General features: G+C 47.2%; 1 long non-coding RNA gene across 1 annotated transcript; it reads left to right on the forward strand.

The window, feature by feature from the left end:
* The first annotated feature begins 3,338 nt into the window (after positions 1 to 3,338).
* Positions 3,339 to 20,797, forward strand: LOC137593128 (uncharacterized). The gene is made up of 3 exons (XR_011035080.1): positions 3,339 to 3,707; positions 20,295 to 20,373; positions 20,459 to 20,797. It is a non-coding gene; the product is annotated as an uncharacterized lncRNA (long non-coding RNA).
* The last annotated feature ends 2,709 nt before the right edge of the window (positions 20,798 to 23,506 follow it).

Here is a 23,506-nt window from a genome sequence, read left to right on the forward strand (position 1 = left end):
TCTCTGTGGCGCTGTAATCAACAGCACTCGACCCTGCAGAGTTTAAAATAGTAAATCCGCTCAAAGACAGTTCAAGGGCTGAATATAGATTACTGCTCCTGTGTGTGTGTGTGTGTGTGTGTGTGTGTGTGTGTGTGTGTGTGTGTGTGTGTTTGAGTGTGAATCTGGGTCTAGCGTTCCTTTTTGGAGTTTGGAGTTGGGGTTGGGATCTCGCTCACTAGCCTAAACCATCCCACGCTGCAGGTATGCTAATGCTAATGCTAATGCATGCTAATCCACACCGGTAGCAGCAGATCGTGGAGATGAAGCAGGAAACTCATCCTCGCACACACACACCTCTTCGTGCACATGTGGTCATGTGTTCGCGTCCCGTTCACCCAACTGCAGAAAACCCGTGAAATCCGCCGCTAACGACGAATAACGGATCTTATTATTCAGGGTGAGGGGGGGCGCTTCCGAGCAGACATGGAAACAGAGAGCCCCCTCCAAAAATTCCCGTTCAGGGGCCGTTAAGTTTGCGATACGAGCTTTGGGAGTTCAAGAAAATGGTTTGCAGACTTTTAAAACATTTAGAGAAGTCCAGCTAAATCGCTGAGCACTCAGCGATTTAGTTGGACTTCAGGTTCCCGAGCAAAAAAAACAAACAAAACACAACGATTTCTGTTCTCCGCTCATAAAAAATCATTCTTAACATCATCCTAAAAAACCTCTCCGCTTCAAAACCTTCCCATCAGGCAGCATTGAGCTATCCAGCAGACGATCTGCTTCCATTAAAGGATTTGACACATGATCCCCCGCTCCCTCCATCCTGCACCTTTCTTCCAAACACTAAGTCCTGTTAATAGTGCGAAAATGGTGATATTAAGTCGGAGACCCGGTGATTCCTAAATGCCTTCCGTTTCCCCGCCTACAGCTAACATTCCCGGAGCAGATAAGTGTTCGGTCGGACGAAGCCAATCTGTCCTGCTGGCTTGCTGAATGATGGACAGTAATTAAAAGTTAGCTAATAACCTCTTCACACCTGACATTTCAACAGGGAGGTCCTGGACACCATTATCTACATATAGATTAAACAGCATAATTGGCAGGGAGATAGGGTTAGGAGGATTGCACAAGGAAGAGGAAGGTTGAAATAAAAAAAAAAAAAGAGAAAAAAGAAAAAAGAAAAAGGCCAGGCCATCGCCAAACCATTAAGCGGAATATCTGAGTGACACTCTGATTTTGCTCGTCGCGCTAATGCGACAGGAATTGAGCTGAACTAAAATGTTAAATGAATGAAGCCTATCTCGGCGCGGTTATTACCAGGGCAAACATCGGCCACGGAAAATAGCTTTAATTTCATAATAATTGCCGGATGGACGTGACTCGTTAGAGACACAATATGAGAGGCGAGGGGGGAGACCGGGGAGGGGCGGCAGAGCTTTAACTCCCTCAAACCCGATGACGGCCTGGTGGAAGGCATTTCGTGTGGTTCAGACACTGGTTTACACAGGGTGGAACATCACGCGCCCCATGTAGCATCCTGATGGATTGGCTAACGGACGTGACATTTAGCTTCCCTGGCTCGCGGGAGCGGCTGCCATCAAGCTTTTAGTCTCGTTTGTTAATATTCTAAAACAAATGGTTTCAAATTCAAGCTTCATTTTTGTACAGTTAGATCAGAGAAATTGAAATTTGTCTTCGTAATCTAATGTTGGAGCGACTGTCTGAGTAGCTTAGCCCATTAGCTGGACTCCCTCTATCCGTGACTAAAGGTGACTAAATCTGTGTGGCAGCCCACGCTAGTTCACCATTTTAACATGCAATAGCTTTGTTTAGCCATAGTTAGCAGTTAGCAGCTAACTCAAAGACAGTCAAGTTGAGGTACTGATGATGTTTCAGTCCTTGGAAGTTGGCAGAAGATGAGGAAGTCTCTGCTATTGAAACACAAAGCCACCACCTGTTGGTGGCTACACTGTTTTGTACTAATGGTATGGTTACGTAATGTGATGCCAAAAAGGCCAACTTTGTCAAAAGTCAGAAAATGGGCTAAAACTACCTGAAAAAAAGTCTTTTTTTATTTACTTTCTCAAAAATAAATCAAGTCGACAACCGAACAATAAGGACAGAAGTATCCGGGATTTCGGACACAGACTTCCTTGAAGCCATCAGACGGTTTATGGTTACGTTAAACCCTGACAGGTCGCTGCTCCGCGTTCTTCTGACTCTGATTATTCTCTGGCGATGAAGATAAGCCCTCTCTCCTGCTATATGAGGGTAATTTTGTAGTCACATTTTGGACGGCTTCTGCGGGTTGGCCTATTATTTCCACTGTCTGCAAAAGGGCGATTAGCCTTCTGGTTGACACAACTGCATTTACCCAATAGCTCTTCTTCATTTTTCTTCGTGAGACATTCATCAAATGATAATAATGCACACCCCAGCACATAAATACACATAAAAATAGCCAGAAGATGGACACCACATCCTACTGAATAACAAAATACTTCAAGACAGGGTGGTCATCCTGAGTGGGCGCGTGCAGATTGGGTTTCTCCAGGAATATTATCGACCGTTTTGACGTGAATTCTTCTTTAACAACTCGTGCCTCCACCAAAACCATAGATATGAGAGACGGAGCTGTTCAAACCTACTTCACGAAAGACTATGAACAGAAGTATAGTCTTAGATCTTGCCAGGAAGTTGATCACCAAAAGGAAGCAGTTGGATGAATTAAGTCTTTCCTGATGGGAGGATTCGGTTGGCGGTGTGGGCACAGCTAGCTCAATGCTTTGCCTGCTTTCACTGTTGGTTTGAGAGGCTAACTAGGAGGAACTCCAGAAACCAGATGGATGCCTGAAACCAAAACACACTGGACCGACACTAGGTCGGAACCGACACAAAAGGGACCATGGATTAGCATTTTTGCTGCCCAATCCATCCCTAAAGGAAAAATAAAGATTCTTGTCTTGACCAAATCGCCAAATGCCTACATTCCAGTTAGCAAAGCCCCGACTGTGGCAGGAGATAGAGCATCATCACAAACCGGACGGGGCAAATTTACTGCCGAAACGGACCTCATCCTGCCAAACTGGTTCATTTGATCCCGGAGAAGTTCCCAGCTTGTCAGAACCAGACTCAAGGTTGATCCAGAGGTCCAAAAAGTTCCTGGTGAATCCATCCCAGAATGTCTGGTGTAACCCTGTCAGTAGAGGATTACTGGTAGTGGTCGTTTATTACTGAAAGTGGTAATTTATTATTAAAAATGGTAATTTATCCAGAGAATTATTTTAGATATGTTTATCTATATGTTATTGTGAAAAAAGGAAGTTACTGACTTTTATTTTGAAAACGTCCGCTAGAGCAGCGCAGGTGACTTCCGCCTCCTGCAGCGTGCCGAGAGTGAGGAGAAAGACGACTGAGAGGAAAGAAAAAGAGAAATAAGGTGTTCCTCTGCACCACGTGACAGTTTTAATGAGTGGAAATAATTTATGACAACAAGTTTGTGTTGATTTCACAAGAACTTTATTTTTTGTTTGACTTTTTTTTTTTTTTTTTTTTCTGGAGATTCATTTCGGGGAATCCAACCGGAACTGTTTCATTGATGCTCCACGGCGCCACCCTGTGGCCATTCCGAAATCGGTTTCAACACATGGTTCCAGGATGTGACATGAAGACGATTGATGCTGAGATCCACTGAAGTTGTCCAGATGAACTTTCTGATCCTGGTAGGATAACTTGCATCTTATTATTATTATTTTTTATAATTTTTATAATTACAAAACCTCGGGGTGTGTTTTGTTTATTGTTTTAATGATTTTTGGGCCGACATTCTTTTATCGCAGAAGTGTTATTTTCCTAAAATGTTCATGGTTTTTCTTAAGTATTATTTATAGATGACTGTTTACGTTCCTGAAAACTTTATACATGTTATCTAGTCAAACCTACTGAGTTTGTCTCTGTTTATTAGACCTCCTGCTCCAGTGATCAAACCTCCGCACTGGCCCAATCAAAAAAAAAGTTGAACTATGTGTTAAATGTCAAAATAAAATCTGTTGCGTTGATATTTTTAAAATTCCTCTCTGGTGATAAATATCAATATTAATGTTCCAACAAACAAAACAATCTTGGTGGGAAACCATCTTGCGGTGCAGTTCCCATCCCCGCCACTAGATGCCCCTCTTGCTTCAGCCTGGAGGCCGCTGCGCTGTGATTGGCTGGTTCTCAACCATCTGTCCACGACTTGTCTCTGCAGACCCCACGTTCATCCATCACGTCCAGAGGTGCGAGTCTCTCTAGAACCCAGCAGGAAAACATTTCTTCATCCCTCTGCTTCATCTCCATCGCTCGCCGTTCGCTCGCCGTTCGCTCGCCGTTCGCTCCCTCCGCCCGCCATCGATAAAAGGATCTCTTTACTGTTTATACAGGGGGATTGGTGTTGTTAACAGGTGTAGGGTAATGGGATCCCCGCCGGCAACCCGACACGGAGAGGGTCGCGCCCCTCCTCTTCCTCGCTCTCACACTCGCTCCTCTGATGGATTGCGCCGCCATTCGTCTAAATTATGTCGCCGCCAATAAGCCATCAGTTCAATCCGGCCTAAACGAAGCGCGGGGTTTGTTTCTGTCGACACTTCCTCAGCGTTCACTTCTCCTCCCGGTTACTGTCAGGGACTGATGTCACCCGGGCCCGGTTCCCTTTCGTGTAAGGGTTCACTTTCCGTTGGGACCGAGGTCTAGGTTGATCGGCGCCGCAGATCGTTCTACGTGAAGCGTGGCGTGTTACGCGTTTGCCACTTATTAGTTGAAACTTCACTCGAGGCGCAAATTGCTTCACCTTAACGTAAAAAAACGGGGTTTTATACCGTAAAGGTCAGTCTGTCCGGTTTGGCGAGGAAGTAACCGCGTTGGGAAGGTGTTCCTTCCTCTTCTGCCATTTCCATCCAGTCCGACCATTTTGGATCCTCTCTCCTCTTCCTCCAGCTCCTCCTCCATCGGTTTGACTCCCAGTTCTCCCGCCGTTCCTCAGAAACACTCCCAGCTGCGTCACAGATGTCAAAATTCATTTTTCCTTTCCTTTCCTTTCCTTTCCTTTCCTTTCCTTTCCTTTCCTTTCCTTTCCTTTCCTTTCCTTTCCTTCCCTTTCCTTTCCTTTCCTTTCCTTTCCTTTCCTTTCCTTCCCTTCTCCACCGACGACATCACATTCTCATCCTTCCTAACCTTTATTTTCCCTTTCTTAAACTTCGGTTTGATATTCCTCTCAAATCCGCAGCTCCACAGGAATTCCAACCCTTCCTTCTCCCAGTCAACCATTTTCTGATGGGAGGGGGGGAGGGGGGGGGGCTAGGATACGATGAGAAGACCCTGAAAACTTACTCCCTGGTCTCTCCTCCCAAATGAGCAAAGTTATCCCAGGGAAAGACTTTTTGATTCATGGAGCGAAATTCCTGCTGCTGATGATTTGACCATGTGGGTTCATTCATCATGCGAAGCTTGATATATATATATATATATTTTTTTTTAAAATTTTTTTTGTCGTGAAATGGTTCAGACCTCTTAACTACACGGGGGCGGGGAGCGGCGAAACAAGCAGGAATTGAGAAAAGAGAAAATGAGGAGGCTGGTTTTGTGATTCCCTGGTTAATTGAGCCTATCTAACACTCCGTTACCTTGTTATTTCAGATAAACAACCCCATAAATGTTCCCCAGATTACATTATTACAGCTGTAAAATGTACCCGGGGAATCACATCCTCCATATAAGAAGAACTGGTGATCATGTCTCCCCCATACTCATTGTTTTTTATTGAGTTCTTCACCCACAGGACCCAAATATAGCGGCGGAAGCCTCGCCGGTAGAAATAAGACGCAATACTCATCTCCAGCTCCACCCGTCTGCACGCTTGAAACCTCACAGGGACGACAAAACAAACGCCCCTTTCACCAGATTTGCGTCATTCCCTTCACGTCGAGTCTTTCTGGCTCTTTTTTTTTTTTTTTTTTTGGGGTGGGGTGGTGGGGGTGTTGGAACCCTACATCTGACGGGCGAGCATGTCATCTCCTGAGAGGGTGGTGTTTGACTGGAGTCACCGTGCCCACCCCACCCCCCCCGCCCCCATCGGTCCGTATTCATGAAGGTGCAGCCATTACTGACATATTTCCTTATGGGAACAAATCACCAGCGGGGTGTGAAGAAGCTGCAGCCGAGGCGTCGCTCTCGGGGAGTTTTGCTGCGTTCAGCCGATCTGAGTCCGGGACTTCCTGTCATCGCAGGAAGTCCCCACAGGCGGGACGGTTTCAGGAGAGTCAGCGGTTGTTGGTGGTGGTGGGGGGGGGGGGCGGTGGCAACAGAAGGGAAGACGGGAGGTGAAGATCAATGAGGACCGACGGCGAGACGGGTCAAAGTCGACTAGGAGAACACAGGATGAGGGAGCATCTGCGGGGTCGCCCGAACCCGACCCCCACACAGAATGGGTGGAGGGGGCGGAGCCAAAGCTCACGGTGATCCAGGCGTTGGGGTCAAAGCGACATAACGCGTAACGCAGATGTTGTATCTTTAACCTCGCACACATCCCAACGCGTCCACATTACGGGTCACATTGAGCCCACTCTGTGAGGACCACTTCAGGGACCGTGGGACGTTTCTGTTTTTGACTGAAACAAGTGTAAATATGAAATATTTCAGTCGTGTTTGTGGAAACTAAAGATCTCTGTAACCCTAAATGAGCAGAAAACACCAAAAATGTCAACATTTAAAGACGGAAATGATGAATAGGTGCAGATATTTAGTGTTTAAGGAACAGAAGAATCCCTTTTATTTGTCTGACCCTTGAACTGGTCGCAGCATCAGGACCGAATGACGACACGGGGCCAGCTGCATTCAGATTTCAACATCGTTTTTTGCATGAATGAAGATTTTTAATTTGATATAATCTTCAACTTCAAATTCACACTGGATGATCCAAACGCCCCCCCCCCCCACCCCCACCCCCCGTCACATTAACACTTTCAGATCTTTGCCGACCTCTTCTGATGGCGTGACCTTAACCGGACCATTATTGATCCGACACGCTGATTGTGTCTCATGTTGCAGGAGGAACATCCAACGTGGTTGAGGTGTGTGTGTGTGTGTGTGTGTGTGTGTTAGCAACAAGTCAATAACCGACACACCTCAGAGCGTTGAGGGTTGCGGGGGCGGCGCACGCCTGCAGACTGCTAACACGCGTTGTGCATTAGCAAAGCTCTTGCATGGCGATGACTTCGTTAGTCCGTTACGAGGCGCAGGTATTCCTCCTCTACCTCATTAGCGCTGATTTACGCCACGGCTAGGTGAAAGCAGCCAGGATGGACCTCCCCCCCATCCCACCCCATCTCCCCCCCCCCCCCCCACACACACACACATCCCTATCTCGCTCCTTCTCATTCTCCTGCCACGCACAGACAATGGGGCCCTGGAGAATACCGGCTTGTGCTGAATTATTCAGATCAGCAGTGGCAGCAAGCCGGAGAGCAAAGGAGAGAGGCGAGGAAGAGGAGAAGGGGAAGAGAGATGGGGGGGTGGGGGGGTGGGGGGGGAGAGAAAGGGGGGAGATAAAGCAGGGCGATGGGCGAGAGAGAGAGGAAGCGGTTGATGGAGGGAACGGCGTGGTGGAAGTGGTGGAACTCGTCGTCTCTGCATGCAAATGGCCTCCTCTTCATCGCCCCCCCCCCATCCGTGAGTCACCTCCTGCCCTTCACCGCTTCATTAATAAACATCTGTACCTCCTCTGCACCTCCTCGCTCCTAGTGATGAGGAAGAGAGGAACAGAAAAGGATTGTGGGAGTGAGGCGGTGGTGGTGGTGGTGGTGGTGGGGGGGGGGGTGGTGGTGATGGGGTGGGGGGGTGAGGTGCTCGACAGCAGCAGCAGCATCTCGCTGCTGGCAGGAGGAGAATGTGCCGGTAATTAGCCAGCACCGGTACAGACGAAGAAACCCAGGAAGGAGAAAGAAAGGAGAAGAAGAAGAGGAAGAGGAAAAGGGGGTGGGGGTGAGTGTGGGGGGGGGTAGAGGGGGGGGACAAAGCTCTGAAAACAAGCCTCCTGCCAGGCTAAACTCCCCAGAGGCGAGACCTGGACATGTTGGTGTGCATTCTGGGAACAAAGGAGGAAGAGGAGAGACGGGAGGCTGAGGAGCTGGTCCCTGACAGCACCTGTGTGTGTGTGTGTGTGTGTGTGTGTGTGTGTGTGTGTGTGTGTGTGTGTGTGTGTGTGTGTGTGTGTGTGTGTGTGTGTGTGTGGGCACGTCAGTGCTGTTTCCTTGTGATTATGTGCGCGTCTGGCTGAAGGATGCCTTCAGAGACGAGCCTCATCACCTGCAGGACGACACACACTCCTGTTTGACTTCTATTTAAAACACACTCCTCCAGAGTTACACACAGGTTCTGGAGACCGAACCCCCCCCCACCACCCCCTCCGATGTGGATCAGCACCTCACATCATATGCATGTACCCGTCTGTTAGCAGGGTAGCTATGAAGTCCGTAATAAGTTAAAGTACTGATAATTATTATTATTATTATTTTAAAAATCCGCATTATTTTAAAGTGGCAAGCGAGGATCCCTCGACTTCATCGGGTTTTTGAGCGCCTTATTAATAATTTCCGGTGTCAACGTGACTCTAATCTGAGAGCTTTAACTTTGATAATGCTAAAACGGCCGGCAGCGTCTCCGGAGGTCATGAAGCTGTCGTTTCCGCGGTGACGGAGACGCCTCTCTGCCAGGTGTCGTGGAAGGTTAATGAACTTAAGGCTAATGAAGAGGTGCCGACCTGTCCGCGCTAATTAGCTGAGAGCCTTTAAATCTTCACTACTTCCTTCACAAAGAGCTCCGAAAGATGAGTGTAAGTGGAGACAAAGTGTGTGTGTGTGTGTGTGTGTGTGTGTGTGTGTGTGTGTGTGTGTGTGTGTGTGTGTGTGTGTGGACAAGAGAGTGGGAGAGAACTTGACCCCCCGAGTCCTTTGCTAGCCTCATTAGCGAGACGACTTGGTTCATTAAATGATGTGAGCGAGTGGCGAGGCCGGGCGCTCCCGCGTTCCTTTTCTTCTACCCATAATTCAGTGGTAAAGAACGAGATCCGGCCTCACTGATGTTGTATCCATCCGCCAACGAGATTGTCAGTGGAGGCTCGTCCTCTCTGGACTTGGCGTTGGATCTTCTCGGCCCTCATGGCGTCAGGCCCATCCAACCATGCTGGACCCCCAGGAGAGCTGGTTGTAGTTTGACACCCCCAACCCACCCCCCCACTCCAGCGTACCTCCCGCAGCAGCCAATCGGCCGTCCCACCCGCCCGATAAAACCCGGCGTACCTTTTGGCGCGTCAGCCCAGCGAGCTCTACTGGGAGCCGGGCTTGGCAGCACCGGGTGCAGGGCTCAGATGGAGCCGCTGATGGGGACTTCTGCCCATCCACCCCCCCACACCCCCCCCATGAGGGCAAGTAGGACAGGGGGTGGGAGGGAGGGGGGGACAGGTGTGTTTGAGTTCCTCATGTCTCCACGGATTTCAGTGACAGCGATTTTAGAAAAGGCTGGGACTCAAACGAAGGTCAGGAGGGGGTCGGACGAGAGAGAGAGGAAGGGAAACGTGCTGCAATGGAATAAAAATTGATCTAATAAAATCTGCTCAATAAAAATCAATAGAAGCTTCCAGTAAGATGCAATTTGTGACAAAGGCTTCCCTTCCGCATCCGAGCTTGCGCATTATGATTTCCCCCGCTAACATATACCCCAGCCTTAGGCAGGAAACACATTACCGGAAAATCTGCTTCTCCAAACGCTCCCCGGACGCTTGTGAGGAGTCCCTTCATACTCATCACCGCCCTATTTCTATTTATTTATTTACTTTTTTTTGGTGAATATCACGCCATGCTCTTGGAGCCGGCGTTCACTCGGGGTGTCTAGGTTGATGACTGAAGCGGCGTCAGGTTGTTTGGCTCAGCAGGTTCCAAGGCTTTGAGTAATCAGGGTTTGGGGATTATAATTAGGACAATTAAATCCTAATTACAATGTAAACACATTCTGCTGCCAAAAGCTTAGACCCCCAGAGTGAGGCCTCTGTAGCGTAGCCTCCCATCCTGCCTCGCCGCCTGAGGAACGGAGCGGACCTAGCGTAGATTAAACAGCCGCAAAGTGGGAAAAAACACACAAAGAAGACGTTTAACCTCCGGAGTAAAGATTCCCCAGCTAAGATTTTAATCCTGTTAGAGCCAATACTGGAATAACAGCCGGTAACCTGATAAATTTGCCTGTTTTTTATATGTAATCCCTCGTTTTTTTTTTGCGCTTCAACATGCACGGCTTCACTACATCGTGGATTTTTGGTAGGTGGTCATGTGATGCTGTACAATACTGATTCTATCAAGGAGTTGCACTGGAATACGCTAAAACCACTAACGCTCCTCTTGTAGGTGACAGGAAGTTAGCCTCCACACCAGCAGGGGGCAGTGGTCTCTAAGCCAAAACAACTCAAGATGATTTCTTTCCAGGCGGTGGAGTTGTTGTAAACATATTGTGTACTCGGACTGTCGAACACCTGTAAACAGACCCTGGTAGAGGTCAGACTTACGCTAGCGCGTGGCGTAAAACTTTTAACACGAAACGATTCGAGTCCACGGAAAATATTTTATTTAAGGATTACCGTCACGTGTGTTGAATATGTATGGATGTGTGTGATTAAATTATGAACGTAGGTTTTGAGATCTGATTGATATTCTCTGCGTGGACGCAGTAGTTGTGTTCTACAATATGCATGCTGGACACACACACACACACACACACACACACACACACACACACACACACACACACACACACACACACACACACACACACACACACACACACACACACACACACACACACACACACACACACATTTCATCCTATAGCTGCAAATACAGATTTATTTATCTTTGAATCTCTTGGGCATTTACGCGTTTCCTGTTTATCTTATAGATGTTTACACGTAAACACCAGTGAACGCACATTTATTTGTGATGTAGGTCAAAACAACGTCGAGTCAAAACAGCGGAAACTAGTTAAAAACGGAGGCGGGGACGCGTCGTCGTGAGATTGTGTCAGCTTTTTCTCCCATCAGCCCCGTGGGCTCAGAGAGGAGAAACAAAAGCGAAGGAGCTCTAGAGACGATGGAGGTGACGGCGTGTCAGCCTGCTGTCACCGCTAAGGATCAAGAGTCTTGGCGGCGGAGAGAGGAAAGGTCAAAGGTCCGACGTCAGCCGTTAAACCACCGAGGGAAAAATACACGCTTGGATTTTTCAGCCCCCAGAACTGGTTTCCTTTCCGGAAGCTGGTTTCCTGATATTTTTCATTTGTTTCCACTGTTATTCTGGGAAAAACTTTGTCCGAATCCTCTCAAGGTCCACCTTCCGTGTCCTGTTCGGTGCAGAGTTTGGGATCCTGGCTGCCCTTCCAGAACCAAACCCACCCCCATCACCGAATCAGCGCCCTAATTGTCACGCCACTTCCCATTACCCACGTCATTCCTCACGCCGTCGCTCCCGTGTGACCGCGCGCTGGGCCAGCTGCTGGCGAAGGTGTCGCCGATGTCTGGTGTGAAAATCATTTCCGTGCAAAAAAAAAAAAAAAGCCAAGCATTGATTTTTTTTTTTTTGGGTTTTTGTTCCCAAATATGTTTTAAAAAAGCAGAAAAAATAGAAGTTGTTGTTATTGCACTTGTAAGTAAATACATTTCTGAATGTTTCCCTGGCTGAACGTCGCTGAGCACACAAGGAATATATCTGAACAGCGTGATATTAGACAGCTTTTGTTCTGTCTCATTACCTCTGCAAATGTAATCCATGACTCCAAAAGACTTCCATCCTTTTGAGCGCATATGCTCCTTATGATATTAATACCCCACCCCACCCTACCCCAATACCCCCACAGCACACACTCCATCCTCCATGAGGATATCTGGACCTGACAGCCCACCCCCCTCAACCTGTCATCACTTGGGACAAAGCAGGAACTATATTTAGGAAATGAAGTCTCCAAATGAGACTGTCATGATGTCACTTCCTGTCGGGCAGGTCTTGCGGAGTGGTGTGTGATGCTCAGGGCGCCCCGACTGAAGCCGCTGGAAATGGGATGTGAGGGTGAATGGTTGCCCTGCTATGAGGTGGCGTCTCATCCGGGGTGTACCCCCACCATTCACCTGTGGGAGACTTGTCACCCACAAAAGAGGGACAAGATGACGAGACGATCTCGTCTGCAGGACGGATGGAAGTTCCTAAACCAACAGTAAGAACGCCGGGCTGTATCTATAGCAACAACAGGTCATGTGACCTCATCAGGAAGTAGTGTGTTGTCCCCTGAGTATTCAGGAATCATTTCAATTCATTTGTTCTTTCTAAAAGTAAAAGCGATGCTTGTTTGGAACAGACTGAGGACTAACTATAATGATGTTGTTAATCCCTTGTGTTCATCTGTTTGTGTTCCCTCCGATCATCGTCTCTGCTGTCACAATAAATAAATACCAAACTATTAGCCTCCTTCGTCAGTTGACTCAGTTCCTCGACTTTCGGCTTCTAAAACCCTTCGGTTTGTTAACAAGACATGTTTCTGCACACGTCTTGGCGCCAATGCCATCCGAACGCAACTCCAGCATAAATAATCCCTGCTTTAACATATTCATGCCGACAGAGATCGGGAAAAAGTTGCGTTGACGTCCGACGAGACGCGTTGCTTTTAGGGTTTCTCGCCCGTAGCCGTCGCCAACTGATGGCGGATTCCTAAAGCAAATGATCATCGTAAGGAGACATCAAGACATTTCACCAGCAGCGCGGACGTCGGGCGGAAAAGGGAGCCGCCGCCGTCCGCCGCCGCCGCCGCCGCGTGCGCCGAGCCTTTTCCTGTGCTGGCTTCTTCTTTTATGGTTTGACCTTTCTCTTAATTGGCTGCCATGTCTTTACACTGAGATTCTGTTGGTCTCCCAGCCAAGTAATTTCCCCTTCTCTCCCAGCTAAAACGTCTCCCCATGACCCATAAATTGGAAGTGCTTTAACCTTTCCTGAGTGCTCACTTTATAGCGCTCTCTTTATTCCTTTATTATGCAGATGAGATGGATTTTCAAATTTCAAAAAAAAAAAAAAAGAAGAAGAAAAAAGTGACTGGTATCACTCGCACCTTCTTTCTCTTAAATCCTTTTTCATCGTCGAACGAGTGTTTCGACTGGTGAGTAGAGAACATAATAAATTGATGATGTTAATTCGCTCACAAAGGCTAATCTCTTTAAAACAGAAAATAATACCAGCGTATAAAGAAACACATTCTACATTGTGGCGTCTGTATTATAGTTAGAGATTAAAAAAAAAGAAAAAAAAAGAAAGTATCCTCATTAAAAGCCAGTAATCCCAAATTCACTTAAATCGGCAGGCATGTAATATTCCTCCCAGAATCAGATCCTAATCAGCAATGATGGCCTGGTTTGCTTGTTTCATCCAGTTATCTATAAAATTCATTACTTGTGCATTAATCAACCATCTGTTACGCCAAAACAAGCTTCATAATATATCTGTGAACTCCGACGTGTGTGCTCTCGCTGTAATATAGGTGATTTATTGATATGTTTATTTCAATTTATTTCCAGACCTCATCTTGTGACTCTGACCTTAGAATCGATACCTTCATTTATGGTCCACCACCTTCAATCAATCGTGGCCCCCGTCTCCGGACCGCCTCCGACTGGACACATGTAAACAGTCCGAGGCTTCCACGGCGCTGTGCGGTGGGAGGTAACCGGTCACTCCAATTCTAGATTGGCCGCCCCCCGGGGGTGGGGTTGTTTCGCACCTCCCAGCCGTTTGCCCTCTCCTGCACTCTCCTTCTACGCTGATGACTAGCGGCTGTTCATCTCTGATCCCCCCCCCCCCCCCGCCCCCATGAACCGAGCGAAGGAATCAGGTGGAGAACAAACGCTCTCGTCTCATCGTTCCCGTCGCGCTTCGTAGGCTTAGAATGCGTAATCTGGCGGGGTGGGTGGCGAGGGAGATTTACCCCCGGTCACCTCCTTTTTTCTTTCTTTTTTTTTTAGAAAAGCATAAGGCTGAGGAGCAGCGAGAGGTTTTACTCCTCTTAAAAAAGCCGCTGCTCAAACCAGCCCTTTGCCTCTTCTGGATTTATTAGCCAATTTCCACTACCATTGTCTTTCACTTCAATCTCAGAAGTGAGGGTGCAGCGGGCAGAATATAGGGCTGCAATCATCCGAGTGTGTGGAGACAAAACCTCCAGCGCTCGCACCTGGAACTCAATAGATATTCATGAACATTCTCGTATTTAGAGAAGGAAATAACTTAATACCGACAGTGTCGATGGAATAATAGCCATTTCCTGCCTGACTTGCAGCCCCTCAGAAAATGAGATTGCGCTGGCCGTCATTTTTCTTGTCTGCTGGGTGTTTCCACGCTGAGGTCTATAGCTGCAGCTATGCTCCCTGCATCGGCAATGAGGTGTCGGATGGAGGGAGGCGGAGGGAGGGCGAGAGAGGAAGAGGAGAACATAAAAGGAGAGAGAGAGAGAGAGAGAGAGGATGACGAGTGAGAGGGGTTGACTTCTGCGAGAGGTAGAGGATTTGTTGTCATATTTACCGGGAGGAGGAGGAGGAGGAGGAGGAGGAGGGATAAAAATGGAGGTTCAACAGAAAATAAAAAAAAACCCGTTAAAACAATAAAAGAATCTTTTTCTTAAAAAACGTCCAGGTGAAACACCTCCAGTCCAGAGACGTCGATCCCAGATTGAATATTTCATCAGCGATGGCTTCCGAAAAAAAAAAAAAAAAAAAGGGGATGTGTATCCAGGATAGGAGCGATGCCTGAGCGGAAAGACAAAAGGAATGGTTCAAACCGTTCTTTACGTTCCTCGGTCAGTCACGTTACTCCAGCCAGCGGTCTTATAAATTAACCATCTCACAGAGGAACCCTCGCTCTCCTGCACAATTAGCTTTCTCCTCCTTTGTAAGCCTTTCTTATCTCCGTCCTTTTCTTCTTCCTCTTCTTCTTTTTTTTTTAGAACTCAGGGGCCTCATCTTAAGACGTATGTCACGACCCCCCTTTGTTCCAATTCTCATTCAGACCTTCATCCTCACAAGTGCACTGCATTCATCATGAGTTTGAGAAGGTCTGTTTTAGATTCTGGTGTGGGCCATAAGCGGCTAGGAAAAAAACCCCCCCAAAACTCCAGAAATGTATGTATTTGGCGCCATAAAGGATCGTCTGGATTGTGTGTTCTCCAATCCAGGAACTCCGGCCATTTCACGTCTCCGTGCCGAGCGCGCAGACGGAGGAGGACAGTCTTGCTATTTTTGGCCGAGTTGAGAGTCTCCTTTGTGTGGGTTGTTTTCTCGAGGAGCGAGGACGCAGAGAAAAAGTGTCTGCGGGTGATTTCATGTGGGATAATACCAGGAATCAGTTCTGAGAGGAGAGATTTTTCTATACGGAGTTCAGAGTGGCAATAAAAGGAGTGGAGACGGTGAGGGGAGAAGTGGTGCTATAGCACTCGAGGAGCTGGAGGTGGAGGGGCGGCGGCGGCGGCGGCGGCGGCGTGTTTGAATTAATTTGATCTTGGATGCCTCAGAGACGCGAGTGGCGTGAGCTAGCCTCGCCATCCAGACGGAAACCTGAGCAGATTGCGCGTCTGCTTTGTATTCCAAATTAACTGGCCTCTGAAGATCGCCCTCCGCCCCCTCACGACAATACTGATGCGCGCTTTCCATCCCTCAATTAAAAGAGCGAACGCGCTTCGCAGCCCTCATTCCCCCTCATTCCCAACGACTTCTGACTCCCCTTGTTACCAAGAACACACACACACACACACACACACACACACACACACAAACCACCCCAGGAATTATACCGTCCTTCGGTTTTAGAGTGTGAGGCGATTGTCGTTATTTGTGCATAAGCGATGAGGCTGCCGGTCGTTATTATACCGTGCAAACAAATATAATGAATTCATGGAGGGATTCTGAACACGTGACACGTCGCCCATTGACGGATGGACTCACACGTTGCAGTTTTGGTCTTGTTTCCAAAGATGTGACAACAATAAATCCAACGGATTCCCATTCGGGGGACTTTGTTCTGGCACAAAATGTGGTGAAGTTTGTCGGATGTGACCGACCTGAAGAACCAGCACAGAAGAGCACCGCTAAGAACACTGGGAATTATGATAAGCTTTCACATTCCTTCTTAAATGTGCGGAACAAGCGTTAGCTGCAAACGCAACTCACTTGGCTATGCCAGCGCGGACGAACCGAGGAGATCCCAGAGAGGGGAATTCATTTTGGCTTCGTTTCACGATTCCTGTTTGAATGTGGGGGCGGTGGGGGGGTGGGGGCGATGATTAGAGGTCTCGGGGCCAAAATCATCTCAACCTATTCTCAACGAAGCTCGACTCGCCGGCTGGGAGCCACTCGCGGTTCAAAATAAATATGCAAATGGACCGCGTTCCACGTCTGGAAGCATTCCTTAAATTGACATCATCAGAAAACTTTCTGCAAAGCCGCGTTCTTAATCATTCAACCAGTTTCATCAGATAATGGAAAGATAAATCTTCTGTGAAATAAGACTAACATAACACGAAATGTTGGTTTTGGCTCAGCTGGGCCGACTGAAACGTTCAAAATAACCCGACGTCTGAGAGAGGACGAGAACGTCAACGCTTTTATTAAACTAGACTTAACATGCTAGACATTTGGCAACTAAAACCTTTAAAAAAAAAAAACCCCAAACAAACTAAATATGATTAAACCAATAAGGACGTTTGTCAGTCAACGTCTTTGCCTGGGACGTTTTCTTTCTCCATTCCTCGCAAATGTCAACGACGTTTTTTTCTGTGTTTTTTTTGGTGCGAAACAATAAGAGCTGAACTGTCGATATAAAAACGACAAAAAAAAAAAACATGTTCAGTAAATAAACGTCCTCCTGAGACGCCTCTTAGGAACTCCGCCAATCCCAGGCGGCGGCGTTTTTAATTCTAAGGGTTCCTTAATGAAGTTTCTGTTAAATAGGAGCTCAGTTTTCTATCTGATGGGTTGTATGATGTCAAATGTGACCTCCACAACCGGTCTGATGGTTCTCGTTCTGTTTTTTTTGTTTTTTTTTAACAAACTATGAAAGCTCCCTGAGCAGCAGGGGATCGGTTCGCATCCCCATCGGCCATAAATACGACATATTATTATTATGCGAAGCTCACTTTGCTCCTCGCTCGCTGGGAGGATTCTTTATCCCAAACAATCAGATTCGTACCTGGCCTCCTCCTCTGTCGCCGCGGCCTTCCGTGTAAAGAAAGTGATCCGTCTTGAAGTAAAAATAGTCGAGAAGTCTGACATATTTATTTATGAGGGCTCAGAAGTTTGGAGGGGAAGTAGTAATGTGGGATGAATCTATTTATTGAACAAAGGACGGCAAAACACCACAACAAACACCGGGCGAAAACACTCCCGGATCGGAGATATTTCAGTCGGGAGAGATGTGAACACGTTCTCAGAGGAGAATTGCCCCTGCGGACGACAAATGCCAAAACAACTCCGACAAAGAAAGAAAGGAGGAAAATGTGAGCGAACAGAAGGAACAACAATTATTTATGTAAATAATGTGCCATTGCTGCTTATAATTAGTGGGAAAATTAAGCAGAAACGGGGGGTGGAGGGTGGAGACATCACGCATGTCACCCAACTAATTTTTCTCATGCAAATTAACAATCGAAATTATAAATGGAAATGGTGTTGTTGTGATCGGGAGAGAGAGAAAGAGAGCAATGAGAGATGAACGGCTTTTCTTTTCTCCCCACCCCACCCCCACCCCCCCATCTTCTTCATACTGTTTGGAATTCATTAGCCGGTGAAGCAAGCAGAGGCAGATGCAGTTTGACACAAAGGAGGAAGTTTATGGCAGCAGCAGAAGGAAAGAAGTTGGGATTATTGTTTGGGATGGATCAAACATTAAAAATAGGACCGTTTCATGCAGGGGTGGGGGGTGGGGGGTTGGTATTGCAGTAATTCATGCAACAGTCACAAGATGCAATCGACTGGTGCACAAACATAGATATTGAATGCTTTTGTGATTTAGAGGTCTGTTTTTTTTCCATGGGGGGGTGGGGGTTTCGTTTCGTTTCGTTTTGTTTTCTCCACTGGAAAAAGCACCACAGACCCATTTTCCCCACTGAATGAACTCACTAGATCAGGGGTTCTTCACCTTGTTGGGGGTGCTGAACCCTGCCGGTTTCATATGCTCACTCACCGAACCCTTCTTTAGTAAATATATATATATATTTTTCAAATTTAAGACGTAAGTATATGTTTTACTGGTGTATTTAATGAATTGTGCATTAATGTCACCTTTTTCCAAGAACAAAACCATGACAGTGCATGAACTCACATGAAATGACCTACCTGCAAATCAGTTTGACTTCTGCTGTTGTTATAGAGACCAGTTCAGGTATGGGTGGTTTCACCTTGACAGGTGTTACTCTGATGTCATTTTCACAGCAAAGTCTGTTTCTGTTGTTTTCCATGCAGCTTAAGGAAGTGTTCCTTTATTTTTACCAGAGCCAGACTAGAGTTGCTCAACTTGACATTGCAAATCCTGCAGAACGCTGACTCCCATCACGTTCCGTTACACAGTACATGTACATTCACGTTACACATATTCGTCCGACCACTTCCTTCTTTTTTTGCTCAACATGGTTACTATGAATTAAAATGAAATCAATCAGACGACGTACCATCACGACAGGCATAAATCGACTACTGAGTGCGCAAAACCCTTATGTAGCACAGGTAGGCTAATCGATGTAGCGTCATGTGATCACCTGCAGCCAGTGATGGCTAAGGGGGGCGTGTCATCACCAATTGACACGATGTGTCAAACGTACACAGTGATTCGTGTGTGTTCGGTAAAAAACACTCGACAGATCATGTCGGGTGTTTTGTCTTGACCTCGGTCTCCACCGAACCCCTGAGACCGACTCACCGAACCCCTGGGGTTCGATCGAACCCAGGGTAAGAACCACTGGACTAGAGGGGTACTTAATGCCCCTGGAGCCCACTCCACTATGCTTTCTCCACTGGAGAGTCTCCATAGAGGTCAAGTCTTTTGTTTTCTCCAATGGAGAGTCACCATGAAGATTGAGTTGTATCACCTTCTCCATTGTAGAGTCCTCTTGTATGACGAGTTATTTCATTTTCTCCACTGGCAAAAGCATCACAGATTCCATTTTCCCCACTGAATGAACTCACTAGAGGGCACTTGATGCCCCTGGAGCCCCCTTCACTCTGTTTCCTCCTCTGGAGGGCGCTCCATCCTGTCGTGGGTGTTGTGTTCCGGTGTTCTTATCCCGTGTAGATGATGACCCGTGTTTCCCACTGAAGTGCATCTCTTTCCCAACACGGATCAGACGCGCCGCCGAGGTGCTGACACGGTTATTAGACGCTAAATCCCTGCAGCCCTCCCACACTCCCCCACCTCACCCCCCACCCCTCCAGTAAAGAGGTGGCGGTTGCAGGTCTGTGAAGGCGGCGTCAGCGACTGCGTGATAACTGTGAACGTCTGTCTACACGTGTCTCCTGTCTCGTTGCTCCTCGCTCACCGCCGCGACCTCCTTTTCTGCCTCTCCTCTGTCAACGGGAAGTGTTTCTTTTTTTTTTTTTTTTTTAAAAAAAGGAGCCGGGATCAAACGCAGTCGGAAAACGCCTGTGTGGCGTTCGCTTGACAGGCCTGCATCCTGAACCCTTTTAAAAAAGGAAAAGAGAGGAGAGAAAATAGGACATGTTTCACACAATTTATGCAGCGTTAATTTTCCAGCCCACGCGTCGACTGTTTACAGAGTCCTGCATTTCAAACCTCCATTTCTTGTACTCTGCACACCCCCCCTTCTCCATCTCTCATCCACAATCCCTCCTTTGCCTCCCCCCTTCCTCACCCTCCACCCTCCTCCCACCTCACTTTTTGTGGCTTATGTTATTCTGATTTTTTTTTTTCTTTCTCCAGTCTCTTTTTGTGTCACTCCTGTGGATGCTCGCCCTTGGGGAGGGGGGAGGGGGGGGGGCTAAATTTACATCTCTCCGTACGACAAACACAAACAAAAGAAGCAAATAAATCAAATGAGAGGAAGAAACTGTGATATTTATCAGCCTCAGAACATTTCTGTGTCTAAAACACATCTAAGAATATATGGATCCTATAATGATTAAATGCTCCTCTACAGACTCTACTACTCGCTTATATTTTTATTAATCATTATAAAATGACTATTTATTATTTATTTGTTAGATTTTGGATAAATTGCATCTCCTTAAAGCCAAACTGCTCCACGATGACACCAGATGGCAGCCGGCTGGAGAGCTTTTGGGTATGATTTGATAAAAAAAAAAAAAAAAAAAAAAAAAAAAACTATATATAAATATAGAAATGTGATTTTTTTTTTTCTTCTGCAGAGCCCGAAGCAGCTTCCGAACAGAGACTCACCTGGACAGAAGGAGTCATTACGGCGTCACCTGCCAGCGTCTCTACACCCAGGCTGGATGTGCGTGGGTGTACAGACTGGAGAGGCATGGCGATGTCAGAGGGCCCTGGAGGAGCTCACCTCCATCACCTCTCCCAACCCCTCCCTGCACAAAATCCCCCCATTAAATCACACTTTATGTTAATTTCTGCAGCGGAGATGAATCCCACAAAAACTTGCATTCACTTCCTGTTGAGGATGTACATGCATGTAAGTATGGGGCTTCAGCACACGTCAACAACACGCCACATGCATGCACTCAGATCTCTTTTCCCTGCCTCCTCTCTCTTTCCTGCTTCTAAATCTGAATATTGAGAGGAGCGTCGGGCGGGGTGGGGGTGGGGGGGGCTCCTGCAGACAAGGGGGCTTGATCAGTCATTCACCAAATGTATGTATGTGTGTGTGTGTGTGTGTGCTTGTCACAAGCAGAGGAGCCCTGCTGTGTCTCAGCGCGTCCTTTCTGATACATTATTAATTAGGCAGCGTTTAGAGTAACGAGCAGAGCATTTGAGCCCCCGCTACCCCCGTCTTTCGGTGACACGCTCCCTGGGAATCCGCCGTGTGACTGCAGATCAGAGAAAGCGACAATCCGACACCGCATCACCACCTTCCAGGAATACCGGAGAGCCGGGCTCCCGGGGAGACGGAAGACAGGAAGCATCATAATGCGTGCAGATTCAAGGTGGTCTGCAGCTCGCAGACCCCCGATATGCAGAACTTAAGCAGCACTTAACGCGACTTAACTTTTTTTTGTGTGTGTGCCAAATGTCTTCTCTGCCAGGAAAATGCAAACGGAACGAGTCAAGATAGTGTCGCTAAATGCTAAAGTCGCTAATAATTAACTTTCTGCAGCCGAGGCCTGAGTCAACGTCAGGTCCAAAACAGGCTAATGTCTACTTATAGATGTTTTATCCTGTTTTATTTTTGTTTTTCACGCTCACGTTTCTATAGTGATGAGTAATGCAGTCCGCTGAATTGAGAGGTAGCCGCTAACGCTAGCCAGTGCTAAGCGAAATGGTGTGGAACTTCAAGGATCAACAGCATGTTAATGAGCCACATCTCCTCCTCCTCCTCCTCCTCCTCCTCCTCCTCCTCATCATCATCATCATCATCATCATCATCCTCTCCTCTCCATCTCTTCTCTTTGCTGTTTCATGTACGTCTTCACATCATTCCCCTCTGTTTCTGCTATTACTGTCTGACTAATTCAATAATTTTCTCTTCCCTTTGTCACCCCCCCCACCACCACCACCACCTCCCCCACCTCCCCTCTTCTCTCCTCCGTCTGCCCTTCAAATCTTTTGGGTCTGGCTGACTTTCTGTTGTCTGCCTCATTACCGACTGTTCAGCCATTTGATTTTCTGAAACGGCTGTGCAGCCACGCTGAGACCCTCTCATCCTTATTATTGTCCAGCACACAAACAACCACACACACACACACACACACACACACACACACACACACACACACACACACACACACACACACACACACAGATGAATGTATAAAGACAAAGCAGGCTTTTCATTTTCTTGCGCGATGCATGCAGCATCAGTGAATATGTTGAACGTCTGTGTTTGGCGCGCCGACGCCGGACAGTGTTCTAGTGCGGCGGGGCGTGATGGTGACAGCCGAGATTTAGCGTTTATTTTTCCAGGGCTACTCAGCAGAATGTAAAAAGTGCCTCCATAAAAAAAGTGTATCGTGGAGCGACTGGCTGTGATTCCACACCACAGCCGGCGATGACACCGCCATTCCTCTTGGTGACGGATGTACTGCTGCATCCTCCCAACTCGCTGCCCCAATCAGATTATGAATGTTGCTGGCATAGAGAGGAAATACTGGGACCGGTCTTATTCTCTCTGCTCGTTCCTGTTTAATCAGAATCAAAATCCTTCATTAATAGGAAGGAATTCTGGTTTAAACTGAACCAAATTAAAAAAAAAAGACAAAAAAAAAGACTCGAAAGCATCAAAAACTGAAGACAACAACAACAACACTGAGAAAGAGGTATGATGTATAACACGGCATCATCTGCGTATAGCATGAGCTTTTACATGATGCATCAAGCAGCGACTTTGCTACCAATGGAACAGCATTGGAAAAAAAGTACAATTTACATCTCCAGCTTCATGTAGACTGAACATGAAGACATTTCTGCTCCATTCTCTTAATTATTTGAGTTAGCAGCTAACTGCTGCTAGCTGGTTGTGGACCGCAAACCTTCCTCCTATCTCCCCACCTCCCTTTTCATTCCGATACCTGTTTCACTTCTCAAACTACCACCTCAAAATGATGTCTTAATGGTGTTTAAATGAGTGAATAAAGGCGATGTAAAAGCCCCTGCCTCACCTTTTTACTTCTGTTTTCCCCCTCACATCCTGCCGGGCTACCGCGGGGGACATCTCAACATGCCCACAATCGACAAGCATCAGCGGCAGATAACACTAAATGAATCTGCTGGTGCGAGCTTGAAGGATTGCCACAGATTCCTTTTCTCGCCGTCTTGAGTGATTGGCTGTCATTTTTCTGCACCTTGCTTTGTTTTCCTTTGCTGTGATTGGATCAGCATACAAATTAGGCTCAAGTGATTGAGCAGTGAACGGCGGGTTCGGAGGCCTCTTGTCTCCGCCGGTGACGGATGCGACCGCGGGGATCTTCCTTTGTTTTCCCAACGTTTAGATTTGGCGAATGGTGAAATCGTGTTTAAAGAAGAGCCGGTGGAAGTGGTTTATAGCCTCACGATGAAATGTAAAAAACATTTTTATTTTCCTTACCTATTTATAATTCATAGAGAGAGAGAGAGAGAGAAAACAGACGAGCTTCAACCTGCATCCAGATGATTCGTTATCTACCCCCCTACAGCGGTCCAGAGGGGCAAACTGTGTGGCCACTGCATAAATGCTTGGAGGCTGCAGGCCAGAGCCAAATAGGCCAAGCACCTGCTCCAGGTGTCAACAGGCCCCCCCATCGGCCCCC

Source organism: Antennarius striatus, chromosome 3 (assembly GCF_040054535.1).
Source record: "Antennarius striatus isolate MH-2024 chromosome 3, ASM4005453v1, whole genome shotgun sequence".
Lineage (NCBI taxonomy): Eukaryota > Metazoa > Chordata > Actinopteri > Lophiiformes > Antennariidae > Antennarius > Antennarius striatus.